At 39.4% G+C, this 14,160-nt stretch overlaps 1 long non-coding RNA gene across 1 annotated transcript in view; it reads left to right on the plus strand.

The window, feature by feature from the left end:
* Positions 1–1,799: 1,799 nt before the first annotated feature.
* LOC138386557 (uncharacterized) overlaps positions 1,800–14,160 on the plus strand; it is a 35,455-nt gene continuing 23,094 nt past the window's right edge. Inside the window, exon 1 of the long non-coding RNA XR_011233888.1 lies at positions 1,800–1,885. This is a non-coding gene — a long non-coding RNA (uncharacterized lncRNA). The remainder of the gene's footprint in view (positions 1,886–14,160) is intronic.

Below are 14,160 nucleotides of genomic sequence, written 5' to 3' on the forward strand. Positions count from 1 at the left end.
TCCTGTACTGCTGGAATTTTCCAGAAAACTTTCTGATCTCACATGCCTACTTCTTCTGCATTAAATGGTTTTCCGTTCTTATGCAGTCTAGGGCAACCTATTTGTTCTCAAACATTGTGTTCAAATGTCATTTCTTCTTAAAATGTTCCCAAGCTCCTTTTGTGTGTTCTGTAGATGCTCAGGGTGCACTTTTGAGTGAATGAATTAATGGAAAGATAAATAGATAAAGACAAGGTAATTAAGATAGAGTTAGTTGCTAAGTCTAAGCTAGTCCATTGGTACAAACTCCCTTTCCCTTGGCATTACCTTGAGGAACGGGGTGACTATCTATTCTAGCTTATGGTATAACAGGAAAAGATGAATTCTTATTTAGAATACTTTCTCAGGCTTCTGCAATTCAAAGTTTCATCTCTCTGATGGACAACACGTTGAGAACAATAGGTTGAGAACAGAGACATTTTCTTAGAGTTTCCTTCAATTTCTGCAGAGGAATCTACCCATAAACATACCCATGTGCACATAGGTTTCAGCAGCCATGAGACCATGATAGTAGAGTGTAGCCAAGTCTCATGGATATTATGGTTTTGACAATCTAAATTTCCTGTTAGGAATAATATAATATTCATTAGTAAGTAATAGCAATAATAATAATTTATTTTGTAATCAACATTATTCTAGGGGCCAGGAGTAGGATGATGTAAGTGAGGCATAAAATTTAAGGAGGTGCCCAAAATCTCAGTAATCAAGATAAACATACTTTAATGCAATGTTTTTTAAAATAAAAACTAATGCAAAAACATGTGATGAACAAAATAGCAGCATTTTAAATAAAGTCAGACTCAGTACTAATGATTTTTCTTTTGTACTCACTCTCCAATATGAGATGATGCTTTTACTGATTCTGCTTAAGAGTTATGGTTTGACAAAAAACAAACTGTGACAACAGACATCAGTTGAAAATCCATTTGAAAGAATACTTGTTATTTAGTTGAGAGAGTTACACATGAATATCCTTCGACACATATTTTTGTAGTATAAATGTGGAAACAAATTCTACACCAGAGTCAGTATGCACAGTAAGATATAGTTGCATAATCTATACAAAGGTCAGAGAGGATATAAACTCTTGTCTGGTTCCAGAGTTTCCTTAAGGAAACCAATTATCTCTCTGGACCTTAATTTTTTAACCTTTCAAATGGTTAGAAAAAGTATACTGTAAAAAATTTTAAAAACCCAAAACAAACCTAAAAAAGATTCTTCCTGTATTTATCATAGAAGGTTGCTGCATTTTGTAAAACAAACAAAAGAATATAATTTTATGTTGCCTGACTGTTATTAATGTCAACTACAAGTGTTCTTAATTTCAAGGTTAAAACTCATTTGCCAGGCGAAGTTCTGGACTTAGCTAGCTCACTGATCTTAAAACAATACTTTCAGAAATATAGCTCTGCTTGACTGAGTGTGTACCAAAAATGTCTGACAGAAAGATAATTAGGCAACTCTAAAAAGCAGTGTGCAGAACAGAGCAAGAGGTAATACTGTAGATTCAAGCTTACATACCCCTCTGAGCCATATGGCACAGCTGTGGAGTATGATATATGTCAGACCAACAGAAGGGGCTACTGAATCAGAATTGAATTGATCGATCTTGAGCAAACACACCAGGAATTTTGCAACAGGGACAAATAATACAGGTTGAGCTCAGCTTGATCATGTTACTAATTAATCATTGACTTTCTTATGCCACCTTATAGTCTACAAAGTGATTCCACAAACAACTCCATTGAGCCTCATAGCAAGCTTGTGAACAATGTAAGCATTGAATGTCACAGCTATATGAAGAAAACTGAGACCTGAAGTAGACCTGTTCAGTTTCATACAGTGAGTAAGTACTGGAGGTAGTTCCTGAAGCCATCTGGCTCAAAGTTAAATAATTTTCTATTGTATAGCCTCCTTTCCTTTACACTGTCATATGCAGAGGGGAAAAACATCAAAGTACACTTTCCTTTTCTCAGTGACATTAGTAGATTTTGATAATATCTTGCCTTTCTATTTTTACTATTATTCTTTAATTTATTATTTTGATGCAATCTTAAAGTTACAGAAAAGTTGCAGATATAACACAAATAAATTATTTTTCCTTTACAGTTTGAAAAAGTTGTTGTTATGTGTTCCATCACCCCCAGATTCTTCAGTGTACAGTTTTTAGAATAAGATCATTTTTTCTATAGAACATGATACAACCATCAAAACTAGCATTGACACATTACTATTAATACCATTTACTCTACAAAGTTGAGTTCAAGCTGCAATCTAATTTTAACAACAGTTCCAAAAATGTTCTTTATGGCAAAAGATCCAGTTTAGGATTGCAGGGTACATTTCATCTCTTTTGTTTCCTTTATTCTGAAACTGTTTTGGTCTTTCCTTGGCTTTCATCCATTGGCATCTTCATAGACAGAAGCCTGATATTTTATGGATTGTTCCTCAAATTGAATTTTTATGGGTGTTGACTTACAATTAGATTCAGTTTGTGCATCTTAGGCAAGAATATCACAGAAGTAATATTGTATTCTCACTGTATTTAATTAGATTGCTTAAGATTTCAATTTGTTGAATTACTGGTAATTTTAACTTTGATCACTTGTTTAAACTGGTACCTTGCTTATCCACTATGCAAACTTTCAACTTCTTCAACTACATTTGTATTTCACTATAGATCATGGCTTCTATTTTGTTCAATAGGCTGTAACACAATACCATCACTATTTCTTTTGATGCTTAAACTATCCTGTATTTAGCCAGAGGAAGCCTTTCAAGCTGCCTTCTTGTTCTTTTGGCATAACCCCTCATCATTTGAGCCTTTTCTTGTTTGATGGTACAATATGATGTTCTAGGCTCCTTTTGTCCTTTCCTGCCTGACCTTTGGAATCATACTTTTCTCCAGGGAGTTCCAGTTCTTCTTAGGAGAAAATGAAATTTAGAACAAAAATCTGGGTTCAAAGTGTGCTTATTACTAATGGGATGTCCTGCTTCCAGGATTTCTCAATGAACAAAGCTGCAAAACAAATACAGAGAAACACATTTTCATCTTTAGGTATTTCTGTATTTCTATATTGAAATTCTTGAGTTCACACTAATACTTTTAATTTCAATATAATACCATAGGGTTTACATTAGTTAGTGCCCTCTCTATATTTGTAATTTCCTTCTCTGAGTCTGAGAAACCTAGTTCCCATTCTTTTATTTTATTTCAAAATATGAAAACGGTACAAATATTTTTGGTTACATGGATTGCTTTTGTAATACTTGAGTAATAGCACTAAGTGTGCCCAACACCCAAATAGTGTTCATTGTACACTTTAGGTAGGTTTTTGACCCTCCCCTTCTTCCTCCTCCCCTTGCTTGATTTCCACTAAATTTTGCATTCCTCTGTGCACATGTGTGCTTATAGGTTAGTTCCAGTTTAATAGTGAGTACATGTGGTGTTTGTTTTTCCATTCTTGAGTTGCTTCACTTAGGATAATGGTCTCCAGTTCCATCCAAATTGTTTCAAAAGGCATTAATTCACCCTTTTTATGGCTGAGTAGTACTCCATGGTATACATATACCACATTTTGTTAATCCACTCATGTATTGATGGGCAACTAGATTGATTACAGATCTTTGCAATTGTGAATTGTGCTACAATAAACACTCAAGTAAAGATGTCTTTTTGATAAAATGAATTCAATTCCTTTGGGTAGATAACCAGTAGTGGGATTGCTAGATTGAATTGTAGGTCTACATTTAGTTCATTGAAGAATTCATACAGTTTTCCCTAGAGGTTGTACTAATTTACAGTCCCACCAACAGTTTATAAGCATTCTTTTCTCTCTGCATCCACACCAATATCTGTCATTTTTGGACTCTCTAATAAAAGCAATTCTAACATGAGTAATGTGATATTTCATTGTGATTTTAATTTGCATTTTCCTGATGATTAGTGATATTGAGCATTTTCTCACATGTTTCTGGCCATTTGTGTATCTTCCTTTGAAAAGCTTCTGTTCACATCTTTTGCTCACTTTTAATGGGGTCATTTAGTTTTTCCGTGGTGATTTTCTTGAGTTCTTTGTAGATTCTGGATATTAGCCCTGTACCTGATGTGTAGCTTGTGAATATTTTCTCCCATTCTGTAGGTTTCTATTTTCTCTGTTGATTATTTCCTTAGCTGTGCAGAAGTTTTTGAGTTTAATCAAACCCCATTTATTTATTTTCACTATGATTACCATTGGGATTTTAGTCAGGCCAATATCTAGAAGACTTTTTCCTATATTTTCTTCTAGAATTCCTACGGTTTCATGCCTTATATTTAAGTCTTTTATCCACCTTGAATTAATTTTTGTGAGTGTGAGAGATCAGGGTCCAGTGACATTCTTCTGCATGTGGATATCCAGTTTTCCCAGCACCATTTATTGAATAGGGCTTCATTTCCCCAGCACACATAGTTCTCTGCTTCGTCAAAGATCAGTTGGCTGTAGGTAGATGGTTTTATATCTGCGTTCTCTATTCTGTTCCATTGGTCTATGTCTCTATTTTTGTACAAATACCACGCTGTTTTGGTTACTATAGTCTTGTAGTATAGTTTGAATTCTGTTAATGTGATGCCTCCAGATATGTTCTTTTTGCTTAAGATTGCTTTGGCTATTTGAACTCTTTTCTGATTTCAAAAGAAGCATAGAATTAATTTTTCCAGCTCTGTAAAATATGACATTGGTATTTTGATGGAGAATGCATTGAATCTGTTAATCACTTTGGGAAGTATGGATATTTTAACAATGTTGATTCTACCGATCCATGAGCATGGTATGTTTCTCTGTTTCTATGTTTCATCCATGATTTCTTTTCTCAGTGTTTTGTAGTTCTCCTTGTAGAGATCTTTCACCTCCTTGGTTAAGTATATTCCTAGGTATTTTATTTACTTTGTAGCTATTGTGAAAGGTATTGAGTCTTTGATTTGACTCTGAGCTTGACTGTTATTGATGTATAGGAATGCTACTGATTTGTGTACATTGATTTTGTAACCTGAGACTTTGCTGAATTTATTTATCAATTCAAGGACTCTCTTGGTGGAATCTTTGTGGTTTTCTAGATACAAGATGATGTCAGCAGCAAAAAACGATATTTTGACCTCCTCTTTCCTGATTTGTATACCCTTTATTTCTTTTTCTTGCCTGATTGCTATGGATAGGACTTTCAGCACTATGTTGAACAGAAGTGGCGACAGTGGGCATTCTTTCTTGTTCCAGTTCTTAGAGGAAATGTTTTCAACATTTCCCCATTCACCATGATGCTGGCTATGGGTTTGTCATATGTGGCTTTTATAATGTCAAGGTATGTTCCTTCTATGCTTAGTTTGTTGAAGGTTTTTATCATGAACAGGTGCTGAATTTTGTAAAATGCTTTTTCAGCATATATTGAGATGATCATATGGTCTTTCTTTTTGCTTCTGTTTATGTGTTGAATCACAATGATTGATTTCCATATGTTGAACATCCTTGTATCCCTGGGATGAAGCCCACTTGGTCATGGTTTTTTTATTTGGTTGGTTGGTTGGTTTTTTTTTTTTTTTTTTCTGATGTGCTGTTAAATTTGGTTTGGTAGTATTTTATTGAGAATTTTTGATTCCATATCCATACTGGATGTTGGTCTGCAGCTTTCTTATTTTGTTTTTTCCTTTCTGGGATTTGGTATCAAGGTGGTACTGGCTTCATAGAATGAGTTGGGGAGAATTCCTTCTTCTCTATGTTATGGAATGATTTCTGTAGTATGGGTACCAGGTCTTCTTTGTAGGTCTGGTACAATTCAGCTGTGAATCCATTTCATCTGCAGCTTTTTTTTTTTTTTTGGAAGACTTTTTGTTACTACTTTGATTTTGTTGTTCATTATTTATCTGTCCAGGAATTCTATTTCTCCCAGATTGAGTCTTGGAAGGTTCTGTGTTTCCAGGAATTTCCTCTACAGTTTCTAGTTTATGTGCACAGAGATTTTCATAGTGTTCATGGATGATGTTTTATATTTCTGTGTTATCGATTGTATTGTCTCCTTTTTCATTTCTGATCAAGATTATTTGTGTTAGTTTTCTTCTATACCTGGTTAATCTAGCAAGTAGTCTGTTGATATTGTTTACCTTTTCAAGGAATCAACTTTTTGTTTCATTGATCTTCTGTATTTTTTGTTTTGTTTTCTCTTTCATTTAGTTTTGCTCTGATATTTGTTATTTCTTTTCTTCTGCTGGCTTTGGATTTGGTTTGCTCTTCCTTTCTAGTTCCTTGTGATGTGATATTAGGTTGTTAATTTGTGGTCTTTCTTTTTTATGTAGGCAGTTAAGGGTATGAATTTTCCTCTGAGGAATGCTTTTGCTGAGTCCACTAGATTTTGATAGCTTGTGTCCCTTTTGTCATTCAGTTCAAAGAATCTTTTCATTTCCATGTTAATTTCATCTTTGACCCAATAATCATTAACCAGCAGTTTATTTATTTTCCATGACTTTGTGTAGCTTTGAGTGTTTCTCTTGTGATTGATTTCTAGTTTTATTCTTCTATGGTCTAAGAGATACATAGTATGATTTTGATTTTTTTGAATTTGTTGAGGCCTGTTTTGTGGTCTAAGATATGATCAATCTTGGAGAATGTCTCATGTGCTGATGAGAAGAATATTTATTTAGTATTAATATTTTGGGGGTAGAATGTTCTGCAAATGTCTGTTAAGTCCATTTGATTTAGAGTCTGGTTTAAGTTCAGTGCTTATATATATTCTGCTTTGATGATTTGTCCAGCTCTGACAGTGGGGTGTTGAAGTCCTCAGCAATTACCATGCTGCTCTTTATTTCTTTTCTTAGCTCTAGTAAAATTTGCTTTATGTATCTGAGTGCTGCTGTGTTAGGTGCTTATATATGTGGATTGATACACCATCTTGTTGCTCCCTTTTCTATTATATAATGACCCTCTTTGTCTTTTTTTTTTACATTTGTTGATTTAAAGTCAATTTTATCTGATATGAGAATGGCTACACTTGCTGTCTTTTGGTTTCCATTTATGTGGAATATTTTTTCCCATCCTTTTATGTTAAGTCTGTTTGTGTCTTTGTGGTTCAGATGTGTTTCCTGGAGAGAGCAGATACTTGGGTTGTGTTTTTTCATCATTTCAGCCAGACTATGTCTTTTGAGTGGCACATTTAAATCATTGTTGTTAAGAGATAAAATTGATATGTGGGATGCTGTTCTGTTCATCATGTTGGGTAGCATCTTGTTGCTTTGTTTTCCCACTTGTGCTATTATTTTATAAGAGTGGTGTGAGAGTTGTGAACTTTAGCTTTTTTGGGGCGATTTTACACTGATGGGTATATATTGTGCTGATTCATATATAAGGCACTTCTGAGTATTTCCTGCAGGGCAGGTCTGGTCATGACAAATTTCCTCAGTGTTTGCTTGCCTTAAAAAGACTTATTTTCTCCATCAATTGTGAAACTTGGTTTTTCAGGATACAAGATTACAGGCTGGCAGTTATTCTGTTTAAAAAGATTGAAGATGGGGTCCCACTCCCTTCTGGCTTGTAAGGTTTCCACCGAGAAGTCTGCTGTTAGCCTGATGGGTTTTCCTTTGTAGGTTAGTTGTTGCTTATGGCTAGCTGCTTGTAGAATTTTCTCCTTTATTTTGACTTTGGCCAGGTTGATTACTATGTGTCTTGGAGATGTCCTGTTTGCTGTGAATTTTCCCAGAGTTCGATGACCATCTTGCACCTGGATGTCTGGATCTATGGTGATAACAGGGAAATTTTTCTCAATAATTCCCTCAAAAAGATTTTCCATGCTTTTAGCTCTTTCTTCTCCCATAGGGATACCTATATTTTGTATGTTAGTTTGCTTCACATATGAGATAGTCTCATTTCTCTCTAAATGATTGCTCCACCTTTTTCTTCTCTTCTCTGCCTTTTTAAATGACTGGGTTAGCTGAAGAGGCTTGTCTTCAATCTCTGAGATTCTTTCTTCTCCTTGGTTTAGTCTGTTGCTGATCCTTTCTGCTGTGTTTTCAAGTTCTCTAAATGACTCTTTCATTTCTTTAAGTTCTGTCATATCCCTTCTATGTTTTCTAGCATTTTGGTACTTTTTTTCATTAATTTCCTGAATTTTTTTTGGCTTCTGCTATTGATTTTCAACTTTCTTTTCAATTTCTTCATCTTATTTTTATATTCTGAATTCCACTTCTGTCATTTCAGCAATTTCTTTTTGAATGGATTCCACTACTGTAGACCCATTATAATCCTTTGGGAGTGTTGAGCTATTTTGTTTCTTCATGTTGCCAGCATTCTTTTACTGGTTTCTTCTCATCTGGCTCCTCTGATTTCAACCCTGGGTTAATAGGATTGCAGGACACTTGTTCTCCTTTGCTGGGAACTCTCCTGTTTAGTAGGTGAAGGGGAGGACCCCAGATGGAGCTTTTGTGACATAGTCTGGAATGTTGACCCATCAGGGGAGGAGTGGGTGCACTGAGAGCTTGTAGAACAGCTGTCTGTTTTGGCTTGTTCCCCTGTGATTGCTTCAGCTCAAACCAGTGCTGGATAATCTTTGTGTGAGGTGGAGGGTTGTTTGAGTTGGGGGTTTAATGTGACCTTTTCCACCATGGCTGTTGCTGTGAGGTATTGCTCTGGCCAGGGTCACCCAGTGGAGGTGACAGTGGCAGCTGTATGAGTCTATTTAGGCAGTGATAGTGAATGACCAGGTTGTGTGCGTTTGCATTAACCAGGACCAGGAGTAATATTTGCCTATGGCTGGGGGATCCTGGGTCAAGTGTTGTCCCTCAAGGAGGTTCTACTGGCCCAGTTGCAGTAGTGGAGACTCAGGGGTTGTATCTTGGGGCCTAGACTCAACTCTGAAATCTCGGAAGTAATATCACAAGCCTGGTGGGGGCCCTGGAATTATGAGGGTAAAGCCTCAGGCTTGAGAGCAACGAGAGCTTCAGAGCTGAATCTGGGGATTATGGGGGCAAAGCTGCACCAATGGAAGGTTGTTCCACCATGTGGAGACTGCTGGTGTCTAGTTGTGCAGTCAGAGGTTTGTGTCAGTGGCTCAGGGACCACAGAGGTGGGCCAGAGCTTCTGGTCCCCCGAGGTTTTCCCCCACCCCACCAAGGTCTCACTGAGGCAGTCACCCAATGCTTCCCAGGTGGTGCCTGTGGCATCTGAGACTCCTCCTCTGCTCAGATCCCATGCAGAGGGAGAAGTGTGTTTGGTCCCCAGTCTCAAGGCACAGCATAGGGGAGCATTTGTTCTGTCTTCTCCCTCCCCAGGCTGGGGTGGGTGATGTAAATGCTACTACTGGAAAGCTGAGTCCAGAGCAGAGCTGGCGCCATGCACCAGAGTGATCATGATGTTGTCAGGGGTGGTGGAATCAGGGATTGGCAACCCCTAGATCTCTCCTGTGCCTCTTCTCTGGTGCAATACCTATGCATAGACTCTGAGCAGCTCCCCTTTTAGCCCAGAGGTCTGCAGTAGAGGAAGAAGACCCCTCACAGATTGAGCTGCTTGAAACTTTTATTCCTCTCCTACAAAGTGGTACCCCCTTGGGCTGCTTCTATTCTGCTGTCTTCCCCTCCCCCAGCTATGTGAATTATTTTGTGACTCCCACCTTAATCTGTGAGATCCAGGGTGGTGCTTGTGAGTAAGAATCAGCCACTCCCTATTTGATTGAATCAATAGATGCTGTAATGGGCTGTACAGTTCTCCCAGTCAGTGGTTAATGCTTGCAGGAGAGAACCAACTGTACCATCTTTGGTGCCTATTATCAATTGGCTTTAGCCCCTTAGAAGATGCACTTAAATGCCTCAGGTAGTGGGTGGGGCCCTGAATCTCCCAGGGGATTGCTAGTTCTCCGCCACAGCAGAGGTGGATGGTGAGGCAAGGCTGGGCAAGGCTAGGTCAGGCAAGCCTGACTTCAGGCTCAGCAGGCATAAGTCCTGGAACTATCCTGGCAAGGATCAAAGGTCAGCTCCCAAGCCACTGGGGAAGGCTTCAGGGAAGGGGCTGAAGCAGCCTCAGCAAACCAGAAAGTCTACTCATGAGGAAGGATCTGTCTGCAATTCACCGACTGACTATCTGGAGTGACTTTTGCTGCCCTCACACTTTCCCTGCCCCAAGAGACTCCTTCCAGTGTCTGGTTGTAGACACTGATGTTGGAATTCACCACGCTTACTAGCAGAGGCACCTGGGGCCAGAAACTGCCTCACCTGTGGACCCACTCCAGTTCAAAGGTCTTCTTGTAGGAGGATGGGTGCTCCACCAGTTTGCTGCGGCTTGGACCCACAGTGCATTCTCCTGTCTGTTCTGCCCCTATGGGCCCCTCTGCCTCTCAAATTTAGCTCTCAATTCTTCCCTCTGTGTCCCCAAGCAACTGCATTGAGTCCTGGGGGTATGGGATTTGGCTGTGTGCCTGTGTCTCTGGAAGGTGTCTCTGGGGGGTATCAGCAGGCAGGGAATTCCCATACGGGGCACCCCTAAGGTCCACTGTAGGTCTTCAAGGGGAAAGGTGTGGGACCCTCTCTCTGTGTAAACCTCAGACTGAAGGGCATATCAGCAGGGTACAGGGGGCCACTTTTCAAAGTCTTGGTTCAATGGCCTGATGGCTGCAGTGGGCAGGGGAGGAGTGGGAGAGGAAAAGAGTCTGACTGGAAGAGAGCTGGCACTCGGTTCTTCCGGTCTCTCTCCCTGAAAGGAAGCCCGTACAGAATGTCCAAGCTCTGGGATCACACAAGTTCTCTGGGGCCCACTGTAATCTGGGCAGGAGTTGGGAACTGTGTGGGAACAGGTGATGTGAAAACTGTAGGGCTGGAGCTCCCTGGGGCGGAGAATGGGGCAGTATGAATGGAGAAGCAGTATAGAGTCCACCCTCTCGGCTCGCGACGGCGGCCATGGGGGCTGACACCAAAAGAGGCTGGATTCCCAATGCTTTATTTTCAAGAGGGTCCCAGTTCAGTGACTGCAACACAGCATTTGGGCTTGTGTGGGTAGGAAAAACTCCCGAGTAGCTTGGCAGCCCAGCCACCACCAGAGGTGTGTGGGAAGGAGAAACAAAACTCCCACCTACTGCTTTCACTGAGCTTCAAGCTTCTCTGGGGTTGATCTCTGTCAATATCTTTTTTTCTTCTTGTTCTTCTTTGAAATTTCTTTGCATGAAGTCTCTGGCAGGTTCTGGCACCTTTCCCCCTGAACTACACCTGAGCTGTTCCCATTCCCCGTCTCCTCTACCTGAAACCCTTCCTTCCCTCAGGGATGATCTGGCAACCGATGTCTTTAGTCAGCCATCTTTTCTCTTGTGTCCCATTATTCTGAATGTATTTCTTTATATGCTTACTCTCCCTCTATGTAACTGATATCCCAATACTGCCACCATCTTCCTCATGCACAGATGCCTTTATCACCCATCTTGGGCTCTAGCACCTTGTGCCAGGCTGCACTGCTCCCCACCACATGTGAATGTCCTCCTTGCCCCTTTGTTCTGACTCCCTGAGTGGGATTTCCCCACAGTGTGGAAATCCTCCTCACTTCACCTCCTCTATCCTCCTTACCGGTGGTCCAGTACCTCCTGACAATGTGATCTCCCATGTGGACATACTCTTGTCTTGCTATGATTATGACATCCTTGCTAGACAGTCATTTCATGTAGATGTCTTCTGCAACCCCCTTGGGCTTGCACACCCAGTGAAGAGACAACCCTTCTAGAGACATATTCCTTGCACTATTCATGATCTGATTCTCCCTGCCAAGTTCTCTCTCCCATGCTGGCATGTCCTCCTTAGGCCACTCAACACTGATGCCTTCCATTGAGTTAACCCTTCCTCATCCCACTTGGGCTCCAACACCCCATGCTAGGCCACCTTACAATCTGTTTCCTTGTACATTGTATGTGCCATACTCATCTTACGTTAGCCATGACATCCCACACTGACTAACCCCCTCCCTCAGTGGGTATCCCACTCATGGCTTGTAGATTGAATTTTTTATGAAGGGAATAGGAAATGGAAGGGGAAAAAGAAGAGCAAAGCATTATTATTAAACATAGACAGGATTACCATTATCCTTTTTGTTTTGCAGTAGGCATTTTTTCATGAAACTAATTTGCATATTCTTTCATGTTGATCAGATGTAATATTCTCAGGTTGTTTACCAAGCCACATCCAGGAAGTGATATAAATGAAGTGCAGAAACCATATTCTGTATCAACAATATATTTACATGTAGAGATTGTATTTTGAAGGATGCATTTAAAAGAATACTTTATATGACACTAAATGATTGGAAATCATTTTCCATGATGTTAATTTACTTGTGAGAATAATTTCCCATTGACAGTAATTAATTATAACACTTTAATGTTAATTGGACAAGATTATCTTTATAAATGAACAAAACCAATTGGCTTTTTGCTCTTCTTGAAAAAAGCATGAAAACAATAGAAAAAAAAGATTTGAAACTGTAACATCAGTAAGGAATTATTTTGACAGTACACTATATAAGGAAAAGTATGTGTGAAATATGTTAACCTAGTTGTTCTTTTCCAGTACCTTATTTCATTTTTATTTTATGACTCTTTCTTTACTGAGTATGCTCTAGGTCTTTTTAGTTTATTATAGTGTGTGTGATTATGCGTATGTATGTGTATGTACCTTATTTTAAAGAAACTGAATGAATGTCAGATACAGGTCATAGAGAGTGAAGACCTAAAGTATTATATTAGTACATTTCAAAGTCTAATGTGTCTGTGTGATTTGTGGAATAGGATCTCTTGGGATCACTTTTGGGAAGGTCCAGGTCAATTAAATAGATCCCCTTTTACTAAGTCATCAGAGCTAAGACACATAAACCCCTTCATACCAAGGTCATGCCCAGTCCTCCATGCAGTATACTGAAAGGAAATAAAGATCAAGAGTGTAGGGCCGGGCGCAGTGGCTCACGCCTGTAATCCTAGCACTCTGGGAGGCCGAGGTGGGCGGATCGTTTGAGCTCAGGAGTTCGAGACCAGCCTGAGCAAGAGCGAGACCCCATCTCTACTAAAAATAGAAAGAAATTATATGGACAGCTAAAAATATATATAGAAAAAAAATTAGCCGGGCATGGTGGTGCATGCCTGTAGTCCCAGCTACTCGGGAGGCTGAGGCAGGAGGATCCTTGAGCTCAGGAGTTTGAGGTTGCTGTGAGCTAGGCTGACGCCTCGGCACTCACTCTAGCCTGGGCAACAGAGTGAGACTCTGTCTCAAAAAAAAAAAAAAAAAAAAAAAAGATTGTGATGGGTATTAGGACATTGTCAGGATCATCACCTGTCCGCAAACTGTATCCAGTCTCTAACATCAGCACCTTGGATCAGGACAAAGAAATTTGGAGATTTGGAGGGAGGGAAGGAAGCATCCAATGTCTACACACACACACACACACACACACACATGTGTATGTGTGTGTATAAATATATATGCATAGACCTATATATGTGTGTATATATATATATGTAAAATGCTGTATACCTAGGGTTTCTGAATAAAACAAAAGATATAAAGCACTAGTGGTTTTAGGACCAATCACAGAAAATTACATGGTAGTGATGGTTACAAGAGAAATGAGAAATATTAACATCCACACTGGCAGAAACTGCCACTAAAAACTGAAGCACAGCAGTGCAGTATTCAAGCTACTGTATATGCATGTGATGCTGGAGGTTTGCAGCTGGGGTGGCTAGAGCAGAACATGTTGCCTAAATATAACTGGCAGTGGTACAAACCCAGTCTTCCTATTCAAATCTCATGCAGAAATCACAAGAACTCTCACTCTCCATCTATGAAAGATTTAACAAGACCTGTCTTGGAGATTACAGTTGGAGAGATGTCAGAACGTGTCCACTTTATTTATGACTTAGATTTATTGTATACCTGCCACTCATACCCCAATTATATCTGATTTAATTTCTTGTGCCCCAAGAAATACGTTTTATATATGAAAATCCAGCTTTACTCCAAATATATGTTAGGTTTTTTATTTTAAAATTGCTTTATGTAGTCATCCTCCCTTATCTATAACAGGTATGTTTCAACACCCCTAGTAGATGCCTGAAGCTGCAGAGAGTGCTGAACCCCAT

Source organism: Eulemur rufifrons, chromosome 1, assembly GCF_041146395.1.
Source record: "Eulemur rufifrons isolate Redbay chromosome 1, OSU_ERuf_1, whole genome shotgun sequence".
Lineage (NCBI taxonomy): Eukaryota > Metazoa > Chordata > Mammalia > Primates > Lemuridae > Eulemur > Eulemur rufifrons.